We start from the raw sequence: 25,253 nt of genomic DNA on the forward strand, positions 1-25,253 counted from the left end.
AATTTGGGGTGCCATACGATTTCACCATGTGCTTATTAATAAATCCACAATATTAATAAGCCCAAGATGGTTCTTGTCTAATATTTAGAGAAGAATTCTAAATACCGGCACAGATAAACGAGGCAGCATGGTACGTATTAGGATTTTATTTAGTGCGAGAGGTATCTAGGAAAGTGAGGGCTTTAGTTCAGGTTGGAGAGAGGGTAAAGTCTGGAAACTAGGGTAGCGTCCATACCACTCAGAGAGCAGGCCACAAGCCATGTGCAGCAAGCACCTTGAGCTGCTATCCACCGCTTATCACCGGCAGCAAAGCAGAGGCAGAGAGCGTTTTGGGACACTCATTGCCTTTTTGTATATTTTCCACAGGGGAGTGGCTTGTAGGCAGGTGGGCGCTCAGGTATAGTCAGGTAGAGCCTGATGTCACATGGTGGTGTGGTGGGGGTATCAGGTAGGGTGTGAGGTCACACAGGGGCATGGCGAAGGCGTGGTCTTCCAGCTCACAAACCTAATCAACTTGAGCCTGTATGCCTGCCTACTTCATTCCCCCGTCAGAGACTCCAGACCTTAATCTTAAGGGGATGTTGATGGGCGCCGAGTCACCATCTTCTGTAGCTGCTTTCTACTTATTAGGGGTGCAGACCCTGCCTGTTCTTGGTCCGGAAGTCTCTGCCTAACTCATCTAATGAGCTCGTTTCACATGCTGGAGCTCTTTCAGTCACCGCCATCCTCCATGTCTTCTGCATGGTCATCATTATTCTCAGAAGCTGCTGGGTTCTGAAACATAAGTTTGTCAATCACCATGAGCAAGATTGGAATAGCCCCAAGTGCAACTGGTGTGCCCCTTAAAATAGAAAAAACATGTCTAGCCATCTCCCAGACAGTAGGTGGTGGGAGATTACCCCTATGCAAACCATAAAACCATTTAGCTTGAGCATAGAGGGTTTTGATGTCCCTTTCTGTGAATATACTATTATCTGAGTAAAGGTGACAGATTCCGTTGAGCACTGCACACATGCCCCCTTGTTCGATTAACATGAACTCTAGGGCCTGTCTATTGTCCATAACTACCCTGGACAGGGAGTCTACTGAAATCAGAGCCTGCTGTAGAAGCCGTCCTGAAGTGCAGGCCAGATTACCCATTGCTAAGGTCGGGTTCTTAAAGTCAGTTTCATAAAAACCTTCTGGGCTGTCATTCTTTACCACTGAGGAGCCCACTCAGGGGTCTTTCTGCCAATAATAGCACTCAGAAAGGATCAAGAGAGGTATGTACATCAGCTGGGCACTGACTTGCAGCATTTCGATGTGGCTAGGACGAGAGTTCTACTTATCTTTCTGCCTTTTGAAGAGGTATTTTAGATCTTCCATTGGCTCACAGGAATAAGCTGATGTATCTGTTGGATCCACCTATGGAGACTGATAACTGAGGCCTCCAAGAGGTATGGAGGTGGTAAGAAATTCCTAGAACGGTGGCTACCTGCTGGGTTATTTTAGATATAAATGAAGGTCTATTGTTACTCTGGAGTGACTGTTGGAGTCCAAAGTGTGGCACGATGTCTTTCAATAAGGCTTTAGAGACCTTGTGTGCTTTCTCCGGTTGAGTCAGAAAGGCCTCTATCCATCCTGTAAAAGTATCAATAAAGACTAGAAGGTACCTATAGTTGCTTAGTGGGGGCATATTGGTGAAATCAACCTGCCAATCTTCACCTGGGTATGTTTCCCTCCTCTGCACAGGCGTCAACAGGGGAGGTGACCTTACGTGGCCAGGGTTATTCTGTAAACATAGTGGCCAAGAGCGAGTCATTCCTTTATGATGGTATTTAGTCCCTTTCCTCTAAAAGCTCAGGAGACCAGTTGTACTAAGGCATCTCTTCCCAAGTGAGTAGAGTTGTGTATCTCCTTAATAATTTTCCATTGAGTGGCCATTGGTAGCATAATTCTATGATTTAGCATCCACCACCCATTTGCATTTTTAGTATAACCTCGCTGTTGGGCCCATTCATTCTCAGGCTCCATATAGTGTGGTTTCTTAGCCACTTCCACAGATTGAGGTATAAGGGCCATTTCCAAACTTTCCTGTGTAGCTGCTCTTTTTGCTGCTCTATCTGCTAACACATTTCCCTGGTTAACATAATTATCTCCCTTCTAATGTCCCTTGCAGTGGATGACGGCCACTTCTAAAGTCTCCAGTACTGCCTGAAGTAGAGCCAGTATCTCTTTTCCATATTTAACAGGGGAATTCTTTGCAGTCAGTAAGCCCCTCTCTTTCCAGATTGCTGCATGTGCATGTAACACAAGGAAAGCATATCTGGAATCCGTATATATATTAACTCGCTGGCCTTTTCCCAGTTGTAAAGCCCTAGTCAATGCAATAAGCTCCGCCTTTTGGGCTAAAGTATTGTGTGGTAGTGCTTGGGCTTCTATTGTCTGAGTAAGATCCACGACGGCATAGCCTGCCTTTCTGACTCCTTCCTATATATAGCTGCTGCCATCAGTAACCATTCAGCATCTGGATTTTCCAAGGGCTCATCTTGTAGGTCTAGCTTGCTAGAGTACACCTGCTCTATAGTTTCTAAGCAGGAATTGGTCAGTTCTCCAGTGTTGTCAGCTGGCAACAAAGTCGCTGGGTTGAGGAGCTGATACACCTTAAGGGTTATTTCAGGTGAGTCTAACAATAGGGCTTGGTATCTAGTGAGGCACCCTCCTGTCAGCCATTGGTGTCCTTTAATTTCTAAGACTCCTTGCACTTGGTGTGGAGTTTGAAATTCAAGAGGCTGACCTAAGGTTAGTTTGGTGGCTTCCTCCACCAATAGTGCAGTAGCAGTGACTGCCCTTAAACATGCAGGCCACCCAGTCACTACTGAATCTAACTGTTTCAAAAAGTAGGCTACTGTTCATGGGAGCAGACCCAATTTTTGGGTCAGTACTCCTAAAGCCACTCCTTAGTTTTTGCTATGAACAGGGTAAATGGCTTGTCCAGATTAGGAATCCCTAGTGCTGAGGCTTCTGTTAAAAGCTCTTTAATTCTTTGGAATGATTTCTGTAGCTCTCCTGTCCAGTAAAGTGGGTCTGTATCAGGGCCCTTTAAGGCCTCATACAAGGGTTTGGCTATCAACCTGAATCCTGGGATCCATAGCCTACAGAATCCTGCCATCCCCAAAAATGCTCTGAGTTGCTTCTTTGGCTGTGGTGGCCCTATACATAAAATAGCTTCTTTTCTTTTGACTGAGAGGGTCCATTTCTCTGGAGCTAGGATGTACCCCAGGTAATTTACCTCTTGTTTGAAAATTTGGGCCTTCGCTGGAGAAACTTTGTACCCTCATTTAACTAGGAAGTTTAAAACCTGGATGGTGTTTTCATCCGAGTTCTCTTTAGAGGAGCTACAGATGAGAATATCATCCACATATTGTAAGATTGCCCCATTCTTTAGTTGCACTTCCCTGTGTTCTTTTGCAAGTGCGTTACCAAACAGATGAGGGCTGTCCCGGTACCCTTGGGGGAGGACAGTCCATGTATACTGCTGAGTTATCCCAGAGGCTGGGTCAGTCCATTCAAAGGTAAATAAAAAGTGGGATTCTGAGCTTAATGAAATACAAAAGAAAGCATCTTTTAGGTCCAATACTGTATACCAAGAGGTTCCCTCAGGTATTTGTGTCAATATTGTATAAGGATTTGGCAGAATGGGATGGATTGGAATAACTGCCTCATTAATCTCTCTGAGGTCTTGAACCATCCTATATTTTCCATTGGGCTTCAAGACTGGCAGGATGGTGGTGTGACAAGGGGATTGACAAGGCACCAAATGTCCATGTTTGAGAAATTTTTAAATTAAGGGCTGGAGTCCCTTTCTAGCTTCTGAATTCATTGGGTACTGGCATTGATGAGAAAATGCATTCTTATCCTTTAAGAGAACTTTGACAGGTGTGGCCTTTATGGCCCGCCCAGGAATTCCTTGATCCCAGACTTGGGGATCCATTCTTTCCTTTATTTCAGCAGGGATATTATCTAGACTAGGACTTGCTTCAGTAGTTGCCAGCATCATAATGAATGTCTTAGGTGTCAGAGAATTTAAACTTAAAGAGGCTCTTAGGGAAGACAATAAGTCTGTTCCGAGTAAGGGAGTTGGGCACCCTGGCATAACTAAGACCCACACTTCCGGGAATAAAAAGTCCTTGTCAAGGTCCCTGCGGGTGTCTAAAGGTCAACCAATGAGGTTCAGACCTGCCTTAGCCTTTAACCCCGACGCCCTGTATCTATAAAAGGAGCCCTCCCAACCTCTGACATGTGACCTCCCTGGCCCTGCTCTTTTGGGACCAGAGAACCTCGCATGGGAGCAGAATTCCAATAAAAGCTTGTGGATTAATAGATTCATCTGACTGGGAAGATTTGTTACATGCCAGACACCTTGTAAATAGCATTAATTTCTAGGAAAACTTTTTAAAAATAATTATTCTTTTCTTTCATTATTTATGTCTTCTTTCTTACCCATGCACTTTTCTTCCCTTCTGCATTCATTGCCTTCTTTTCCTCTTTTCTTCCTTCTTTCTTTGTTATAAAATATATGGTAGAATGTTCTGTTTTCTTGAAGTATCTCAAATTTTTGATGATGTTAGTAGTTTTATCATGTGGATATATATACTTATGGAAAATTTATTTTGGTAGGTGAGTGTGCTACTGGAAAGCTTTTAAATATGTTTGGAAAATTTGGCAAGTGTGAATCTATTTTCTCTTTTATAAGTTTTGTTACATTTAAACAGGTCAAGTGTTTATAAAGAGAATGTGGTAAGTGAATTGAGATATACTGCAAATTTAATATCATACAGGATTTTTGAACATCTGTAAAAAAAAAGTGAAATATAACACTAATAGTGTATATCAGTTTTATTTTGATATAACAATATCTTGAATATATTATATAAATATTCTTAAAAATAATTTCAGAGGCCAGGGCTGTGATGTAAAAGGTAAAGCCACCGCCTGTGGTTCTGGCATCCTATATGGGTGGTCAGTTCTATTCTTGGCTGCTCCACTTCCAATCCAGCTCCTTGCTAATGCACCTGGGAAAGTAGCAGAAGATGTTCCAGCTTCCTGTGCCTCTGACCCTCATGGGAGGCCCCGAAGAAGCTCCTGGCTCCTGGCTTCGGATCAGCGAGCTCTGGCCATCATGATAATTGGGGAGTGAGCAGATGGAAGACCTCTTTCTAACTCTCTCTCTCTCTCTCTCTCTCTCTCCTCTCTATAACTCTCTAACTTTCAAATAAATAAATCTTTTAAAAAAGTAATTTTACCTATTTTTCTTTATGACTAACAGAAAATTAAAATTGCATGTAATTTTGCATTTCTTTCGGAGAGAATTTATGTCTGATATATTCATTTATTCATATCAGTATACATCAATATATATTCATATCAATAAATCCAATCAAGGTAAAACCTCATCCTTTTATTTTATTTATTTATTTATTTTTTGTCTAGCATCCCCAGAAATTACTCCTACCCACTATTTTGAGTTTTTCCTTTTCCCCGATAAACATTAATGTAGTCTCGAATTTCTTCTGGTATCTAAGTGCTCCGGTACTCTGAGACATAGAGGCTTGGATCTGCCTTTGGTAAAGGTCCCTTAAGCCCTAACAAGTTGTGGAGGTGAATGTGAGGCAGTGTCCCCCAGGGTCTGTAAGGAAGGCTTGATTCTCTTGGCAAGTGAGGCTTAGCAGGAATGGGAATTTGAGAACAAATTAAACTAATCTTTTCAAATATCATCATTCTCAATATCAGTCTTCATCTCTTTACTGATGAATGCTCCAATTAGCACATGAGATACCAGAAGACTCTCTCAATTTAAGGTACACTGTAATTTCTCAACTAGGAGCATCTGGTTCTGGTTTTCTTTAGGGAAGTCATAGCAATTTTTCTTCTTTATACTATTTTTTATTCAAGAATTTAAAACTTAAATCCTACCATATTATTGCCACTTTGTATCCTCCAGTGTGTGAAATAGTCATTCTTTCTTATGATTTTGTAGTCCTCTTCCACACAGAATAGTGGTAGGGTAGCATCCACTTGGGCTGCTAAAGGGAGACCTGGGGTGATAATTCATGCAACTTGTTTGTAATTTGCATGTAGTAATTCCTGTAATTGCATTTGGTAATCAACTTACCACCTCTGTAGACATGGACCAGGAGTCAATTTCAGATTCCCATCAGTAGAGTGATGTCACCATATTATGTCACTTTCTGTTATAGACAGGATCTAATCTATATAATTCAACAAGCAAAACATTTAAGAGAAAGAATGAGGTGTTTCCAATATTTAGGTGATAGAGTATAAAGTCCAGTAATAACTGCTGCAGCAATGTCTCATAATTGACCTCCCATAGGCACTGTAGGCTCTACCACTTCTGAAAGGTGAGAAATCGAGAGATCATCCTCACAAGTTCAGGTTTATGGAATATATTGTCACCATTGAAATAAGAGCCTGGTGTTCTGTGAGTCATCTGCGGCATGTGCTTATATTACTTTCCAACAATAGGAAATTCAGTAGCAGGGAAGTAAATTTATGAGCAGATGTTGCAGAAATTCATGGGCAGTGTTAACAGAAAAAAAAGGTACTAATATAAAGAACATTATTATAGATAAGGAGAGTCACTAAATAATAGGAAAAGCATTTGTTTCAACAGAAAGAAAATATAGTTCTAAAATTTTATGTACTTAATGGCATAGTCCTCAACCAGATAGTACAAAAAGAGATATAACTACAAAGAGAAATAGACAACTGTAACATTAACATGGATGATTTGAATGTATTTCTAACAATAATTGACAAATCCAGCAGAAGAAAATTCTAGAGTTTATTGATAATTAGACAACATAGTTGACAAGCCTGATTTATCTACATATAAACATACATGTTTCTGAAAGTAATAATTACATGAAAACCATATATATTATTCTGAAAAGTAATAATTACTATGTTTTCCAAGTACATATATCGATACTGAGATTGAAGCCTGGTTGCCCTTTGCTCCACATTGAGACACTCTGTCTATCTTCTAAGGCTTTTTGCCATGCAAAAATCCTTTAAAGAAAATCCTGGACAAAGGGCAGTCAGTAGTTTTTTGCACGATGTATGGACCCTTGGAGAATTGTCTCCCAAATATGATGCAACGGAAAGATGACAGTTTTCAGATTACTCACTAAATGTCTTAAAGCCTTGTCAAATGCATCTCAGGTTGCCTTTGAACTTAAAATGCTCACCCTGAGTATTTTGATTTTTTCTTTCTGGTAAGTATTCTACAAATGCATTAACTTGTCTTTCACTTTTGGGGGTTTAGCAGATTATATCATTTGTTTAGAAATCTCTTTTACCTCTACCCTTCCTGTCGCTTATAGTAGTGATATAATTGCCAGCATATTCAGGATAAAAGGGATTAATATAAAGAGCATTGACTTTGCATTTGGTCATGCAGTTTCCTTTGTCCAGTGCAAGGTGAATTGCCTTTACATGTTCTTTTGTGGACTTTCCTGGCTTGGTGTGCACTCTAACTATCTTTCTCTGCAATATGAAAAATAAAAATTCTCAAAGTAGTGATGGCTTTTTTGGCTTTGGTCCTAAAACGAAAGATACAGAGAGCTAACTCTGACATAGTCTGCATTCTGAAACACAGACCTGCACATATTGCAGATTTATGTACAAGACATAAATTAACTATGTTGTGAGCCACTGAGACTTGGAAACTGTATGTTATGCACTATTTTTTTTTTTAAAACTGATTAATACAGGGGGATTATTGGGTATGGCTCTGACCACTACACACCTAGCAATCTGACTTAGGTACAGACGTCTAAATATTACTGTAAATTATCTCAGCTATTGCTCTAGATAGGAATTTCTCAGATGTTTCTGGGTGTGGTTTTCAGTGCTTGTGTCCAATTATTTCCTGGAATTTATTGTGTGATAATCCCTTTCATTTGACAATCACACACAATATGTGAAACCTCTTTACAACCTCAAGACATCCATGTTAGAGAATTTACTAACAGTATTTAGTAAAGTGAAGCTTTTTTATTTGCTAATCCAATTCCAGGAAATTTCTTCAAATTGTCCAATTGCTAGGAGAAACAACTTGTTTCCAAAGATGTTTCATATGACTTTTTCTTCTTTTTTAAATGTTTGTCATAATATTATAAAATAATCAAGGAGAGATCATTAATATTTATCTTTCTGCTATACAAGGAGTGATAAAAATTATATAAAGTTTTATTATATGCCCCCTAAGAAAAGTAAAACATTACATTTTTTCTATGTGAGTGTTGTAAATGCTCTTTGGATAATAAAAAAATAATTTTTTAAAAAACTATTCTATCGGTGGATAAAATTCTACCCTTAAAAATGACAATCTACAGAAAAAGTCTTTGAGTACAACAGATGTGTGTATTTGTGATTATGTAAAACTTCAGTTATATGAAATATTATCATAAAATATAATAATAGATAAACTAGAGGCTATTTGGGACCTATATATGTTTATCTGCATCTATATGAAATTCTTTAGAATATCCAAAAAGACTTAATATATATATACATTGTCTATGACTGAAAGAGCTTGGATAAAGAAAGAAAAAGTGACTTGCAAATAACTAATGTCAGTAAAGACCCACCTGCTATTACTTAATCATACCCGATTCTGCAGGAAAACAGCCATGTCAAGGTCATTACTGAGAAGAATGTCAAACTGGCCAATTTAATGTTACTTGGGGCTTACTTTATCTATATAACTGTCTCAGATATGAATTGCAAGCTAATAATAATTACATTAGTGTCAGAAATGTAGGGCCCACCTATGGTTTATTTAGTAGGGAAAGATGGTTTTAATGTTCTAAATTAAATTTTACTATCTACTTTAAGATAGTTAAAATAGCATATGTAAAATATTCAGCCACCATTAATGATTGTTATCTGAGAAATACAATACTGTTTGAAATATTTTAAAATTTGCCTCTATCACTCCAAACTGCTTGTCAAAGGCATATGGTAGCTTAGATGACATAGTCATACATATAAAGTAACTATCATTTCATGAAGTGAAACTTGTTTTAGTTTCAATGTGTAAGTTTTAAAAGTCACATTTCATCTATTTTTCATGAATACTCTGAATTTTTAGAACTTTACTCTTTTTCTTATATTGTATTTTAAAGACTCAATATCTAGAGACAAAACTTTTAAAAAGTAGTTTTGCAAATAATAGTTATTGAGACAATATGTTCTTTCTTTTTAAAATTAAAAATTTTAAAAATTATTTGAGAGGCAATGAGAGAGAGATTGAAAGAGGTTGAGAGAGAGAGAATGCTTCTATCTGTGGGATCACTCCCAAAATGCTCACGGTTGCTGGGGTTGAGCTAGGTGGAAGCAAGGAGCTGGGAACCAAACCTGAGTCTCCCAAGTGGGTGGCTAGGATCCAGCCACTTTAGCCATTACTTACTGCTCCTCTGGGTATGCAACCATGAGATTCTGGAATTGGAAATGGAGTCCAGACTTAAACACTGGCACTTCATATGGGATGCTGGCGTTTCAAGCAGTGTTTTAGCCTTTGGAGCAAACATCTACCCCTAATGTGCTTTGTGATTGTTTTTCTCACATTATAAACACCAACTCCATAGCTGACACCAAGCAATCAGAATCAATTGTGGAACAGAAAAAATGTAGAAAACTCAATACAATCTCAAAGCTGTTTTTGGAAGTAGGACTTATATAGTTCTGCTGCTCCTAATTTTCAGACAATTAAGATTCCCTAGAATACTGGTGCTCACATGAACAAAGCAAAAAAACAGCTTGAAAATATCTACCATTGTCACAAGAGTGAAATCTTTTTGTTTTAAAACTTTTGTATCTTTAAGATTTGGTATTTAGCATGGTGGTTAAGATACTAGTTAGAATTCTAACTAGAATTCCTATTGGAGTGCCTATGTTTGATAGTGTGTTCTGGCTCCTGATTCCAGCGTCCTGCTAACGCTGAGCCTGGAAGGCAGCAGACTCTGGAAGGCAGCTCAAATAAGTGCATTCCTGCCAGCAACATGAAGACCTGGATTGAGTTCCAGACTCCCAGCTTTGGTCTAGTGCAGGCCCAGTCATTATGTGCAGCAGATCAGCAGATAAGATCTCTCACCCTCTCTTCCTTTCTAGCTATCTCTCTCTATTATCTCTATCTCTATCTCTATCTATCTCTATTTCTATCTCTATCTCTATCTCTATCTCTATCTCTATCTCTATCTCTATCTCTATCTCTATCTCCAAATAAATTCTTTGGGACACCTGTATCTCCTATTCAAATGCCTGGATTCAAGTCTCAGTCTTTATATTTTACAAAGCATTTTGCTACAAATTATCCCATTTGTTTTTGCAACCACTAAGAGAGATTAATAGCTCAAATATTGTATTCAATAAGTTCAAAAATAAAAATGACATGAAAAAATTTAAGTGATTTCATACAGTCTACAGTTGCAAATCTGGTAAATAGACCAAAGATTTTAAATTCTAATCCCAGATTTCTTTCTATTATACTTGCTCTTGAGAAAGATAAAAACATACTTAATCAAAACTTAAGGTTTTTTCTAATTTCATTAAATGCAAAATATGAAAATTATTACGGATGACTTGGAACTGACTATGTACCTACTTTGTCTAAACTCAACCAGCAATCATGACTTACCTATTTTTTAGAGCATGATGAGATCAAAACATGTGTACAATGGGCTTCCACCTTGGATGCTAGTTTTACAAATGTGGTAAAGTAATATGCAACCTTTTTACAGATATTCTCAGGGAAATGTCTAAAGGCAAAAACAAACAAAATGAAATGTAGAGTTAGGTGTTTCTTTGTGAGCATGTACCTGAGCAAACATTTTTCACTTCACCATATATGGTGCCCAATGTGCCTCCTTCCAATCTAGATCTTGGAAATGCAATAAAACAGTTTTATAACAAATACTCTTCTTATATTTACAAAGCTTACAATCTAGTAAGGAAAGCTGTATTAATCAAATAATCTTTTATCAATTGTTCATTCTACTAATATTTATGTTGCATTCATGAATGCAAAACTGTTCTCAGTCCTATGTAGATGCAATTGCATGGATTAAGTTAAATAATCTATACTCCATATTGTCTGCAAGTGGAATACACAGTCTACTCTACCTGGAAGCAGAGGCCTTTAAACAATCAACCACATCACAGCACATTTTCAGCTAACATGTAAAATGCCAATTTAAGATGGAAATTCAAGATGGAAAGTACATATGTAATCTTATATAATATTATAAAATATAGTGTATATATAATAAAATAATATATAATAAATATATAAACATGTTTTAAACCATATAACAATGAATTAATATATGGCTATAATATAAAAATACACAGATTTCATACACAAATTTTCTTTTTTTTTTTTTTGACAGGCAAAGTGGACAGAGAGAGAGAGAGAGACAGAGAGAAAGGTCTTCCTTTGCTGTTGGTTCACCCTCCAATGGCCGCCGCGGCTGGCGCGCTGCGGCCGGCGCACCGCGCTGATCCGATGGCAGGAGCCAGGTACTTCTCCTGGCTTCCCATGGGTGCAGGGCCCAAGTACTTGGGCCATCCTCCACTGCACTCCCAGGCCATGGCAGAGAGCTGGCCTGGAAGAGGGGCAACGGGGACAGAATCCGGCGCTCCGACCGGCACTAGAACCCGGTGTGCCAGTGCCGCAAGGTGGAGGATTAGCCTATTGAGCCACGGCACCGGCCCACAAATTTTCAACTAAAATTATTTTTGGAGTATATCTTGTACTAAGACAATTTTGAGAAATGGTAAGCACTGATTGCATCTGCAATCTTATTTTAGAACATATTTTGTAAAGAACAGGATTAAGACTGGGACATGCAGACCAAGAAACTGTACTGTAGATCCGTGAATGCAAATGCAGACAAAAGTACTCAGAGAGACTTTATTGCAGTCCTTTTTACAATATAAGGGCTATTAATACCTGCATTGCAAAAAGACCAGGAAGACAATTCACATAATGGCAGCTCTCAGAGTACAGGACATACAGTAGGAAATCAATAAATATTAAAATATATTTCTTGGCAGTTTTTGCAACACTTCAGGTTAGAAGTGTTGAGAGACAGACCCATAAAAGACAGGGATATTGGGGGAAGAAAAGGCAGGATAGATGCCAGGGATGTAACAAATTTATTACCTACAGAATTCCATTCAACCAGCAAATATGTAATGAAAGCCTACCATGTGTTAATATAGTGCTGAATACTTTGACATACATTTATATTCTAATTCAGTACAGGGACAAAGAAACGATAATCTCAGGGTTGAGAAACAGTATGACAATGGGAATGACGATGAGTGTCAGTTGGGTCTGGTCTACTGTTACAAGTGAAAGATATGCTGGTTTACTGAACTCTTAATAAGAAACATGTTTTGTTCTTAACTAAGTAAAATGCTGAAGTCCCTACTATAATTTTTAAAGACTTTTGCTCCCCTTAGGTAAAGTATGATAGCTCTGGTGAGTGGTTTTTCTAGAATAAATGACCAACTTTCTTCTCACCGGCATTTTTACACAACAGAAAAGAACTGCCAAAGTTTCTAAATGGGAAATAAGGAAATGTGGCCAATATTAAGTAGAAGTGTTAATTTTAAACATGATCTTAGGAAACTAGTACACAAAAATAAAATAAAATAATATAATTCCCATACTTACATGGTGAGAATTTAAAATTCTGCTTTTAAAAAACGTTAGAGGGACTGTCATGATATACATACCCTTTACCTTCATACAGGCATTACATAGCTCCCTGCCACGTGTCTTGTCTTTTTTGTTACATTATTTCATATTTTTTGCTAGGAATATTCAGTTTATCTTTTATATCACACTTAGGCTCAAATATCATTTATTTTCTCAATTATTCACCACCTTTCCCATGTATGCAATTGCTGATTTATCTCCTAACATTATAGAACATTGGTACTTTCCCCTCACCACTTGATTTTATTCTAGTCTATGATTTTAGATCTTCTCTTTCATTCAAATTTACCATTTTAAAGGAGAGAGCTGAAAAATTGAATGGTTCTGATTTTTGCCAGTTCAGATTCCCAAATGAAGAACAGTTTACACAAATTAAAAGTCTCAGAATCCTTTAATTTCTCCAGGAGTTTTCTTCATACGGGAAGGATCTTCTTTTACCTCTGAGAATCCATTAACCTCAATACTTTTGAGACAAACATAGAGAAAAAAGGTATGGAACATTTTCTAAATTGTGAGGGCAGAGTTTCTATGAAAAAAGTGTGTGTGTATGTGTGTGTGTGTGTGTGTGTGTGTTTTCAATCTGTGCCTCTTGGTGTTGGTAAAGTATTTTCTTTCCCTTTTCCAAATAAAAATGTCTTATTCTAAAGAAGACACATAAACCATCAAATGCAATGTGATGTTTTTGTTAAATAATAAGCAAGAGAAGCATACAGAAATAAATATTTCTCATGGAGGTAAAATATATACAACTATAAAATCATAAATATACTGGAGAATTATAATATGAATTTGTAAATTGTATGCAAATAGCTTGAAACCAGATCTATACAGACATAAATAAAGCAACAAGACTGAAAGGTTTATACATTGGCTTGTTTATAGAGTAGCACAAACATTTTTCTTTTTTAATTGGCAATTAATTTTCGGCAGCCATCTAGGTACTTTCATGTCAAATTACTTTCCCTACACTAAACAAGATTAGGCATCCAAGCAGCAAAGCACTTACGTGAAAGTGAGAAACTGACTGTCAAGTAGATATTTTCCACCTATAACCAATTAAAATGTTTCTTTTTTGATGAATGGGTGTTGTAATTTCACATTTTGTACTTTTACCCAAGTACATACAAGTATAACATTTCAGTTCACAAGGGCTAAAAAAGATGTGTGCCGAGATTTCCGTTATTTTCTTCATGCAATTTACCTTCAGAATGAAACAAATGAGCATTTTCCATGGGTCGAAGGGTGCTTTTTAAACGACGAATGTTCTCATGCTGTTGCACACAAATACACAGAAGTGCCTGTGCAGATACAGTGTTAAGTGTGTGTAAATATCTATAAACAATAATTAAACTTCAGAAAAAGGTTTCCAAAAAACATATCTCCTTTCCTTGCGGATCAAGGATTTTACATTAAAATCTAAAGATGTTTGTATTTAAAAATTACACCATTGACACATAAGGTAAAAAATTAATGTATTATTGATAATCTTCAAGTGAAGGACATAAAAAGAAAAATATTGATTTGGGGGAGAAGATGCCTCATTTTTCTTACTTCACAGAAGACTGATGCAGGTTCATGAGCCTATCGATATTATTTGAATTAATGCATATTCCTTACTATTGATTGCTTTAACAATGATTGTCATAACTGATTTATGGGCACTTATGCCTGCTAAATATTTTAAGAAGTAAATATCAGATTTGTATATATAAGTACATTGACTTGAATGAACAACATAGTTGACTGTTAACGTTATGCCTTTTGATTTAATCCATATTATAATACATTATGCAAGATGTATTTTTAAGGTAGTAGCAAAATCCAAGTAAAAGCTGATGGTACATTACATTGCTCATTAGAATTAAGTATAACAAGGCATTTGAAAATTTGAGGCAATGGTTCTCATGTTACTCGAAAATGTACCCAGAAACTGTGAGAAAAAATTAAGATCCATTAAACCAAAACCTGCAATTTGAGTATACATCTAATAGTCTTAAAATAGATTTGTTACTATTGCCTAAAATAAATTAGAATATAAGATAACAATTCATATTTCCTCTTTTCTATAGTTACTCACACTCAGTACTTTGCATTCTCCAATTTGTTGGGCTGTCTTTTATCTTTCTTTATGTTGTCATTTGCTCAAGCTGTTTTTAATTTTGGTGTAGTCCAATTTATGTATTTGTATTTTAACATTTGTTCTTGGTATCAATTTAAGAAGTTATTATCAACCAGATACCAATTACATAAGAATTTATTTCTACATGTTGTTCTAGAAATTTTATAATGTCAAGCTTTTACATTTATGTCTCTGGCCCATTTTGAGTGAATGTTTGCATACAGTGTGAGGTAGGAATCCAAACTCATTATTTCACATGTGAATATCACCTCCCTCTCACTAGTTGAAAAGACCTCATTTAATTGTCTTAGTAACCTTGCCAAAATCCACTGACCTAAATCTAAAATATCAGTCTACCATAGCCTTTACTTGATTTACTAGGAATCTGTTGATATCTAAATGTATATGTCCATACCTGTATCTATTTTATCATCATCTATACCATTATTCTGATAATTACTCTGGCTTGCAGTGAGTTTTGAAATAGGGAAATAAAAATTTTACAAGTAAATAAATTCTTGGTTTTCAAGGTTATCTTCCATTATCTTTAGTAAAAACTTTCATTTCCAACCATTTTTGCTGATATTAGTAGAGCCATACTGTATTTCTTTTTTATTGCTGTTTTTATAACACAGATTTTCAGTCCTTTTAATTTAAACATATTTATATCTCTGAATCTAAAATAAAGTTTTTATAGATAGTAAATAACTCATTCTTTTATTCTTTTATTTTTTAATATAAATCCAATCAATTAATACATTTTGATGAATTGGTAATTCATGTACATTTCAGTTACTACTGCTGTGGTTAGATATATATCTGCTTTTAAATTGTATCTCTTTATCTATCATCTATAATCTACCTACATATCTAAATATTAAATGAATATTATCTGCAGGCGCCATGGCTCAATAGGTTAATCCTCCGCCTGCGGCATAGGCACTCCGGGTTCTGGTCCCAGCTGGGGCACCGGATTCTGTCCCAGTTGCCCCTCTTCCAGTCCAGCTCTCTGCTGTGGCCCGGGAGTGCAGTGGAGGATGGCCCAAGTGCTTGGGTCCTGCACCTGCATGGGAGACCAGGAAAAGCACCTGGCTCCTGGCTTCGGATCAGCATGGTGCACCGGCCGCGATGCGCCGGCCGTATCTGCCATTGGAAGGTGAACCAATGGAAAAGGAAGACCTTTTTCTCTTTCTCTCTCACTGTCCACTCTGCCTGTCCAAAAAAAAAAAAAAAAAAAAAAAGGTAAATGAATACTATCAAGTTCTACAATTTAATTCCATTAGCAATTTTGTAATTTTTAAAAATTATTTTAACTTTTTTTTAGGTCATAAAATGCAGTTCTCAGCTTTTAAAAATCTACTTCACATTTACTAACTACATACAACCAACATCTTTATTGCTGTTTAATCCCATTCCATTTTCCATTTTTGTGCTTTGTTTTATAGAAATTCATATGAGTGGAAATGTGTCCCTCAAGAAAGTACATGTTGATATCCACAAAATATGAACTTCTTTGGAAATACAGTCATTGCAAATGTAATGAGTTAAGCTAAGACATGGTCATGGTGCAGTAGAGTAAGGCCTTAGTCCAATGTGATTGTGCCCTTTAAAGAAACACATGTGTACACACAGACATGCAAAAGGAATGCCATGTGGCAACAGAGGCAGAGATTGGAGTTATGTAATAGCTATCCTAGGCCCAATAATGATCTGTCATCTCCACCAGAAATGAGGAGATACAGAATGGATTCTGCCCTTAGTATTGCAGGGAGAATATATTCCTGGGAACACCTTTACTTCAGACTTCTGGCTCCAGAAATTTAAGATAATTAGGTTCTGTTTATTTAAGCCACTCCGTTTGTGATGCTTTGTAACAGTAGTCCCAGGAAACTGATGTACAAATTACATCTTTGTATATTAAAACTATAATACTAAATTGTCACAATTGTGACTTTATATGTTAGTAACAAGTCACTAGAAATTTAGTGAGCAAACAATTCAAATGAATTATTTTACAGTTCTGTTGGTCAGAGATTGAGCTCTGGTAAAAGTCAAGGGGTTGTCTGAGGAACAACTGTTTCTGGAGGCTCTATGAGACAATCTGTTTCTTTGCTTTTTCCATCTTCTAGGTAACACTTGCATTCCTAGATTTGCATCCTGAAAACCAGTAGCAATAAATGGAGTTCATTTGAAGTAACAATATTTTGATTCTCTCTTTTTCCTCCACTTGCTCTATTTTCTTGAGGATTCAAATGATTAGCTTGGGCAAAACTGGATGGTCCAAAATAACTTCCCTTTACCACATACCTATTTTATGTTGTTATTTTCAAACAGATTACATATCCAGTTTGGGCTGCACCATCAGCTGTACATCTATGTGACAACACTCCAGTAGCTCAGAACGACTCTATTTGGAGGTAAGGTCTTTAAGGTGTAATTAAGTTAAAATGAGACTTCAGAGTAGATCTTGATCCAATAGGAATGATACCTTTAATCTAAAGAGTAAATTTGAGTGGGTCTTTTGGTGTAGTAGGTTAAGTTGTCACTTGCAATGCTTACATCCCAAATCGGACTGCCTGGTTTGAGTCTCATCTACTCCACTTGCAGTCCAACATTTCTACTTATGCACCAGAGGACCAGCAGATATAATTCATACACTTGGAAATCTGCTATCCATGTTCCTGGAGCTTTTGACCCATAGTGTCAGCCTGGCCTAATCCTGGTTATTACAGGCATCTGAGAAGTAAACCACCAGAAAGAAGATCCCTCTGTCTCTGTCACTCTGCCTTCCAAATACATAAATATGTCCCTTAAATTGTATAAAAAGAGTAAATTTTCACACAGACATTCACAGAGGAATGACTTCTGTGAAGATGGAAGGGGAAGATAACCACATAAGCGAAAGAGATAGACTTTCAAGGATATCAACCTTGCTCACAGTTTGATATCTAAATTTTAGGGGGCCAGCGCTGTGACGTAGCAGATAAAAGCCACTGTCTACAGTGCTGGCATCCCATATGGGTGCCAGTTCAAGTCCTGGCTGCTCCACTTCCCATAGAGCTCTTTGCTATGGCCTAGGAAACAGTGGAAGATGGCCCAAGTCCTTGGTCCCTGCATCCATTTGAGAGACCAGGAAGAAGCTCCTGGTTCTCGCCATTGCAGCCAATTGAGGAGTGAACCAGTGGATGGAAGACCTCTCCCTCTCTGTCTCTCCTTCTTGCTCTGTGTATCTCTGACTTTCAAATAAAATAAATAAATCTTTAAAAAAAATTTTAGGCTCCAGAAATGTGAGAAAATATAATTGAAATTTTAAACTACTAGACTGTAGAGCTTTTATCTGACAGCACTAGCAAATTAATAGAATGTTGATGAAATGTTAAGTCCAATACTTATTATATCTATATATCTGTGTCCATATCTGTATTTGGAATCCATGTGAAAGACTGAATGTGATAAAGGTAACTAGATGTATAATTATTAAAGACAGTATGGTATCTAGAACTATCTCTATCCATACAGATAATTGGTTTAACATAACAGATGTTTATTCTTTTTCAGTTTAGGAGGCTATGAGTCAGAAGTCAGGGTATCAGTGTTATATCCTCTGTTAGACTCTGATTAGAATACTTCTTGCACATTCCTAGTTTCTGGAGATGATCTTAATTCTTAGTGTTCTTTGGTTTGCAGCTGCAGTATAACATTCTCTGCCTCTGTGATCACATTGCATCTCTGTGAGTCTATGTATCATTAAATGACTTCCTTTCCTCAGGCTCTTTCCTCTTACAGGAATACTAGATTAGGAAAGACATCATCTTAACTGAGTTACCTTTACAAAGATGCTGTTTCCAAATAAGGTCACATATGTGAGTATCAGTTGGGTGAGGATGTCAACATACCCTTGGGAGGAGGGTACAATTTAAACCCAACATTTCTGTCTGTCTTTCTACATATCTAAGTATCTCTCATCTGTCATCATCATTTTATAGTTTTCTTTCTGTGAGTAATCCAATCTATTAAAAAGAGGGAATTAATATGTGATAATACTTTTTTCAACATAATTACCTACATGATAACCTTTATCTATACTCATTTTTATGGGTGTTTGTGAGCTTAGGTTACTGTAATCACTTGTTTTCAGCTTGAAGAACATACTCTAGCATTTCTTCTAAGGCATTTTTTAGCAACAATTCAGCTTCAGTTTAATTTAAAGTGTCATTATTTTGCCTTTATTTTTGAAAGAAAGTTTTAAAAGTTATTAGATTCCTGGTTGATCTCTCTCTTTGTTGAATTTTGTCCATTGTGTTATGAAAAAAAGCCAAAGTATTAATGTTATTGAAGATTTCTTGTATGTAATTAATTGCTTTTGAAAAATATTTTCAAGATTTCTTCTTTTCAATATTTTAAGTACTATGTTAGACATTGGCTCTCTTTGCAATTATTTTAATTGGAGCTGGTTGAGATGTTTGATGTCTATGTTATTGTTTTTTAAGTCAAATATGGCAGGTTTCAATAATTATTTCTTCAAAAAGTTTTCCTGCACCTTTGTCTTCTCTCTTTCTTCTATTCCCAGAAGTAAGTGTTAATGTGCTTATTTTTGCTGCACATTTTTATGATTTTGTTGATTTTCTTTTCTGTGTGGTCTTCTGATAGATACTCTATATTTGCCTATTTTTAATTATGCTGAATTTTCTTCTACCAGTTCAAATCTAATGTTGCAACTTCTAGTGGATTCTTCATTTTGTGTATGTGCTTTTCAACTCTAGTATTTCCTCTTGGTTCTTGTTAAAAAAAGTTCATATATTTGTTAATATTTTCTATGTGAGAGTCTCAATTTAGTGAAACATTGTCATCCAGCCATCATTTAACTTTTAAAACATGGCTGTCTTCAGATTTTTAAACATATTTATATTGAATACTTTGACTGTTAGCACTAATAATCTGGACAGCTTTAGAAGCAGTTTTTACAGTCTTTTTAAAATTTTTTATTTTTGATATATATGTCACTCATAGTCTTTTCTCAAGTTTTGTAACATATTCTTGAAAAAATTGAAATTTTAGGTACTATAACAACTCAGGATTATTAACTTTGACCTCTTTGAAGTTAGTGATGGTGTTGTGTTTGTTAAATCATTAACAGACATTCTTTGTTTAAATAACATTATTTGCTTAATGCATTGGCTAAAATATTATATGACACCTATTTCTGTTACAATGTGAAATTTCTCATGACTTTCTTCAAGTTGTTTTTCTTTTTACCTTTTTTACTAACCACCTCAGGATTTCCCTGGGTCAGATTAAAACAATGGTCAAAATTTCATCTTCAGTCCCAGATGTCCTCATATTCTTCACTACTCAATATATGTATGGTTGGAAGCAACTATCACAGGTCACAGAGTTTACAATTTTATGTTTCCAAATAGTCCTTAATAGTAGCATGGTATTTATCTGAACACATCCTTTTAAGAGGATGCATCCTTGGGTATGTGCACGTGTTTTTTGACTGCTAAGAATGCATCTGTTTTTTTTTTTTTTTAATTTTTAAACTTGGCTTATTACTCATTGTTTCTTGGTCAGAAATTCTTATTGTTCTGCTGTATTTCATTCAAGATTGCTGTTAACTCCCTGGTTTTCAGTGAAACTTTTGCCCACTATTTTGATCTGTGCATAACTTGGGAACTGTTTTCAGTTCTATATCCTGTCCTGCTCTAACTGCTCCTCAGGTGTTTTAACCTAGTGTTACTCACAGTCTTCTTGTACCACAAAGGTAAATGCAATTCCAGTAATAGTTCATTTTGATACATTTTCCCCTGTCCACTCCCACCCTGCCCACATCCCTCAGTTAAACTTATGACATTACTACCTGTAGTGTAAGATAACTGTGGGCACTTTTTTATTTTTTAAAAAATTATTTATTCGAGAAGTAGAGTTACAGACAGAGAGATGGAAAAACAGGGAGAAAGGTGTTTCATCTGCTGGTTCACTCCCCAAAAGGCTGGCAATGGCCAGAGCTGGGGGAATCTGAAGCCAGGAGCCTTTCTTTCACATGGGTGCAGGGGACTGAGCACTTGGGCCGTCTTCTACTGCTTTCCCAGGCTATTAGCAGAGAGCTGGATCAGATGAGGAGCAACTGGGACAGGAACCACAGGAACCATCACCCATATGGGATGCGGCAGGCAGTGCTTAGCCTACTATGTCACAATGCTGTCCCCAGGCACTTTTCTTTACCAGTATCTCCATTGTTTTTTGCAATGCCCCTTTTTCCTATATGTAAGGAATTCGTTATTCTCTGATCCAAATTCAGTCATTCCTGAAACTTTTTGTCATTACAACACATTTCTCCTGATGGACATAACTTCTACACAGCTGTACAAGGGCTGGGAGCAGGGACAGTGAGTCAGTTCTCCAAGAATTTCATTTTTGTTCTGTGAAAAGGATTTATGTAGATTCTGGGACATGTTCCCCAGTTTTATTGGATTGCTATGTAGAATCTCCAAAGAGAAAGCAAGATTGGATGTGACTGACAAGGCCTCAGTATTCTTGTCCTATGACATCTTCAGTAGAGCTTTTGTTGTCTGAGTGGAAACTGGGTGTTTAAAGGGAGCCCTTGCCTTCTTCAAACTGAGTTTCAGCAACATGAGGCTTGGGAGAAATAAGAGAAGGGTTGAGACTGGGAACTAGAGGAGAGAGTGTCCTCTTGAATCTTGGAAGTGCTAGGAAGAAATGGATTGTGGATAAAATACTACAGACATTCACAATTCTTTTTTTTTTTAGATTTATTTATTTATTTATTTGAGATGTAGAGTTACAGACAGTGAGAGAGAGTCAAAGAGAAAGGTCTTCCTTCCATTGGTTCACTCTCCAATTGGCTGCAACTGCCGGAGCTGCACCTATCCAAAGCCAGGATCCAGGTGCTTCTTCTTGGTCTCCCACGTGGGTTCAGGGGCCCAAGGACGTAGGCATCTTCTACTGTTTTCCCAGGCCATAGCAGAGAGCTGGACTGGATGTGGAGTAGCGGGGACTAGAACCTAGAACCGGTGCCCATATGGGATGCTGGCGACACAGGCAGAGCATTAACCTATTGCGCCACAGCTCTAGCCCCCGCACATTCACAATTCTTAGCGAAATATAGCAGATTTTGCTGAAGGAAGATTTTTTCCAGTTTACTCAATGTCCTTAGCACAATGTCTAGAAACATAAAATGATATATTAAAAATAATTTTCTGTTCTTTTTTGGTGGAAAAACCTATCTTCCTTTTTCTGCCATTCTAGATGTCAGTCTCATAACAAATTTATTTTAAAGATAAATATTTGTTTCTATTGTCAAAATGCAAAAAAATTCATTTGTCCCAACAACACTTTGGGGACTCAAAAATATTATAGACTTTTATAAATATCACTGTATAGATTAAAATGTTTCCATTAAAAGAAATATTAATGATTAAAATGCAAAGTGGCAATCTTTGTAATAATAATCACATACAACATCACTTTGGCAACTTTTTCTCATCTAAATAAAGTATTGATTTAATTTTTCTTAAGAAAACACCATTCATATCACCAACACCCACATCAAAGTTAGCATAAATTTTAATTGATAATTTGTACTTAATTGCTAATCCCATTCTGCACTAATTTATAATTCTACCTATGTCATAAATATGAATGGTTAGTTTCTAATCATTTGTTATCATGCATTTGTTCAAGGACTTACTTTAATTAATCCCATTATTTCTGAATCTACAATGTAGGTGGGAGAAATTTGGGCATTCCTTTGGATGCTACCACTGTTTTATTTGTCAAAATTGGATTAGATACTCTGCATAATGCAAATAACCATGTAATTATTTTGAATTTACAATGTATTTACTATGTAATTGCATAGTAAGTACCATATAATTACAAGATGATTACATGATTATTTCTGCCTTTTACACAGCTTTAAAAGCAAAAGATTTTGTTGCAATTATTATTGGCATTTATTGGTAAGTGTTACATAGTAGGCAACAAAATATTTATCATGTAATCAACCAAGCAAGAAACTGTTATTGGCTCTTTTCAGTTGCAAAATTATATTTAAGAGTCATTTTAGTGAATCTAAAACAGCTCTAGAAAATAAAGTGTATTTGTTGAAAAAAATATGACACTTGAGTTAGACACAAATGCAATGTAGAATTTGACATCTCTAAGCCAATTGAGTATTGTTTAACTTTTATTGATTATAGAATTTTATCTGAAGCTCTAAATTTTTAAATACTCAGAAAATTTTGATTGGTTACTATTCAGAAATGTTCAAGAAGTAAATGTGAAAATAATGCTGATGCCTATATTTATGATACTAAAACATGATTCTTATTCATTACACATTCTCTTAACTTTATAAAAATTAATATTTTGTTTTAGAGTAGAATTACAGTTACAGAAAAATTATGAAAAATATGTAAGTTCCACAGACCCTACACATAAATATGGGGTTCTTGCCATTTATATAGGAGACCTGGATAAAGTTTTTAGCTCTCTACAAGTGTGGGCATTTGTGGAGTGAACCAGTAGACAAGAACTTTCTCTCTCTCTCTCTCTCTCTCTCTCTCTGTCTCTCTTTCTTCATGTGTGTGCATGCAAGTGTGTGTGTATCTTTTTCTCTGTGTCTTTCTTCCTCTCAAACAAATAAATTAAAAAATAAATTAAAAATCAGGTAAATGACATCACTGCCCCGGTCAAATTTCTTCAATACCATTTTACCCCACACAAAGTAAATTCTAAATTCTTACAGGGTCCTATAAGGCTCTCCTCCAAGATAAATTCCTGTTCTTTATGTAATGATCGCCCTTCTACCCTTGTTCTTTGATCATTCTGGTCCTCAAACCTGCTGGCCACGCTTCTGTCTCAAGACAGTTAATGTTTCTTCTACTTGCTCGTTCAGAGATTCACAACATTTTGTCTCCCACAAATATTAGTCCTTTTTCTATTGCTACTAAAAATACTTGAGACTGAGTTCAAGTTGGAGTAACCAAATGGATTTGTATGTGTATCCCCTGAGCTATCTGCCATGATGGCAAGTGGCATCACAGCAAGACACATGCCAGAGGGAGAGAGTGCATGGCAAGACAGGAAGATAAAGAGTGGGGAATCCAGGGTTCTCTTCTACAGCAACTCATTCACACAAAAGTTAATCCCATGTAACTAACATTAACCCTCTCTGAGGGTCAAACCCACAATGATCTCCCACCAGACTCCACTTTTTTTTTTGACAGATAGACAGTGAGAGAAAGAGAGAGAGAGAAAGAGAGAGAGAGAGAGAAAGGTCTTCCTTCTGTTGGTTTATCCCCCTCCCCCAATGGCCACTATGGCCAGAGCTATGCCAATCAGAAGCCAGGAGCCAGGTGCTTCCTCCTGGTCTCCCATGCAGGTGCAGGGGCCCAAGCATTTGGGCCATCCTCCACTGCCCTCCCGGGCCACAGCAGAGAGCTGGACTGAAAAAGGAGCAACCGGGACTAGAACCCAGGGCCCATATGGGATTCCGGCGCCACAGGTGGAGGATTAACCAGGTAAGCCACAGCGCCAGCCCCAGACTTCACTCTTAAAGGTTCAACCAATGTTCACATTGCCACACTGAGGACCGAGCTTCCAACACACTTAACCCTTATTTAAACCATAGCACATCTAATTCAGGCCTCTGATCAAAAGTCCTCAGGCCTTCCTTGACTATACTAGACTTCCTTTTCCCTTCCCCTATCTTGTATTTCTCCAAAGAACTTATTATCTGACATCAAATGTATTTCTTGTCTGTTGTCTATAGTATTCTGTTGTAACATAATCTCTAAGAAGCACATTCTTTTTTTGTAGTAGGGATTTTTTTTAAATTCATTGTTGTATACCTAATCCTAGTTGAATGACTGATAATCAAAAACAAAGTTTTAGGAATAACAATAAAAGATATACAAAAGACAGATACAGAGAAATCTTACAAATTAAGAGACATTCACTGGGAAAGAAAAGCAGATAGAAGGCAACATAATCAAAATAAAGAATGCTTTTCTAAATTTTTTTTCAGATTAAATGTGCACAAAGAATTCCTTGCTATAATAAAGAAGTCCATAGATTTTAGTAATAAGGGAAAAATTCCAAAGTATGATTACAGAGAAAATAGATTGCCTACCATGAGTGATGATCAAACTACCATTTCTTTAAAAGTAAAATCTAAAACACATGTTACAATGTTCACAGATTTAAAATGGCAACAACTGGGATCCTGGAGTACTCTTGAAGCATCTGTGAGGGGAAGAATGCAGCAGACAAAGTCCCTATTTGCCACAGAGACTGGTGGCTTATTTTGTAGCTCTATAC

Source organism: Oryctolagus cuniculus, chromosome 9 (genome assembly GCF_051225735.1).
Source record: "Oryctolagus cuniculus isolate XC-2025 breed Fujian yellow rabbit chromosome 9, ASM5122573v1, whole genome shotgun sequence".
Lineage (NCBI taxonomy): Eukaryota > Metazoa > Chordata > Mammalia > Lagomorpha > Leporidae > Oryctolagus > Oryctolagus cuniculus.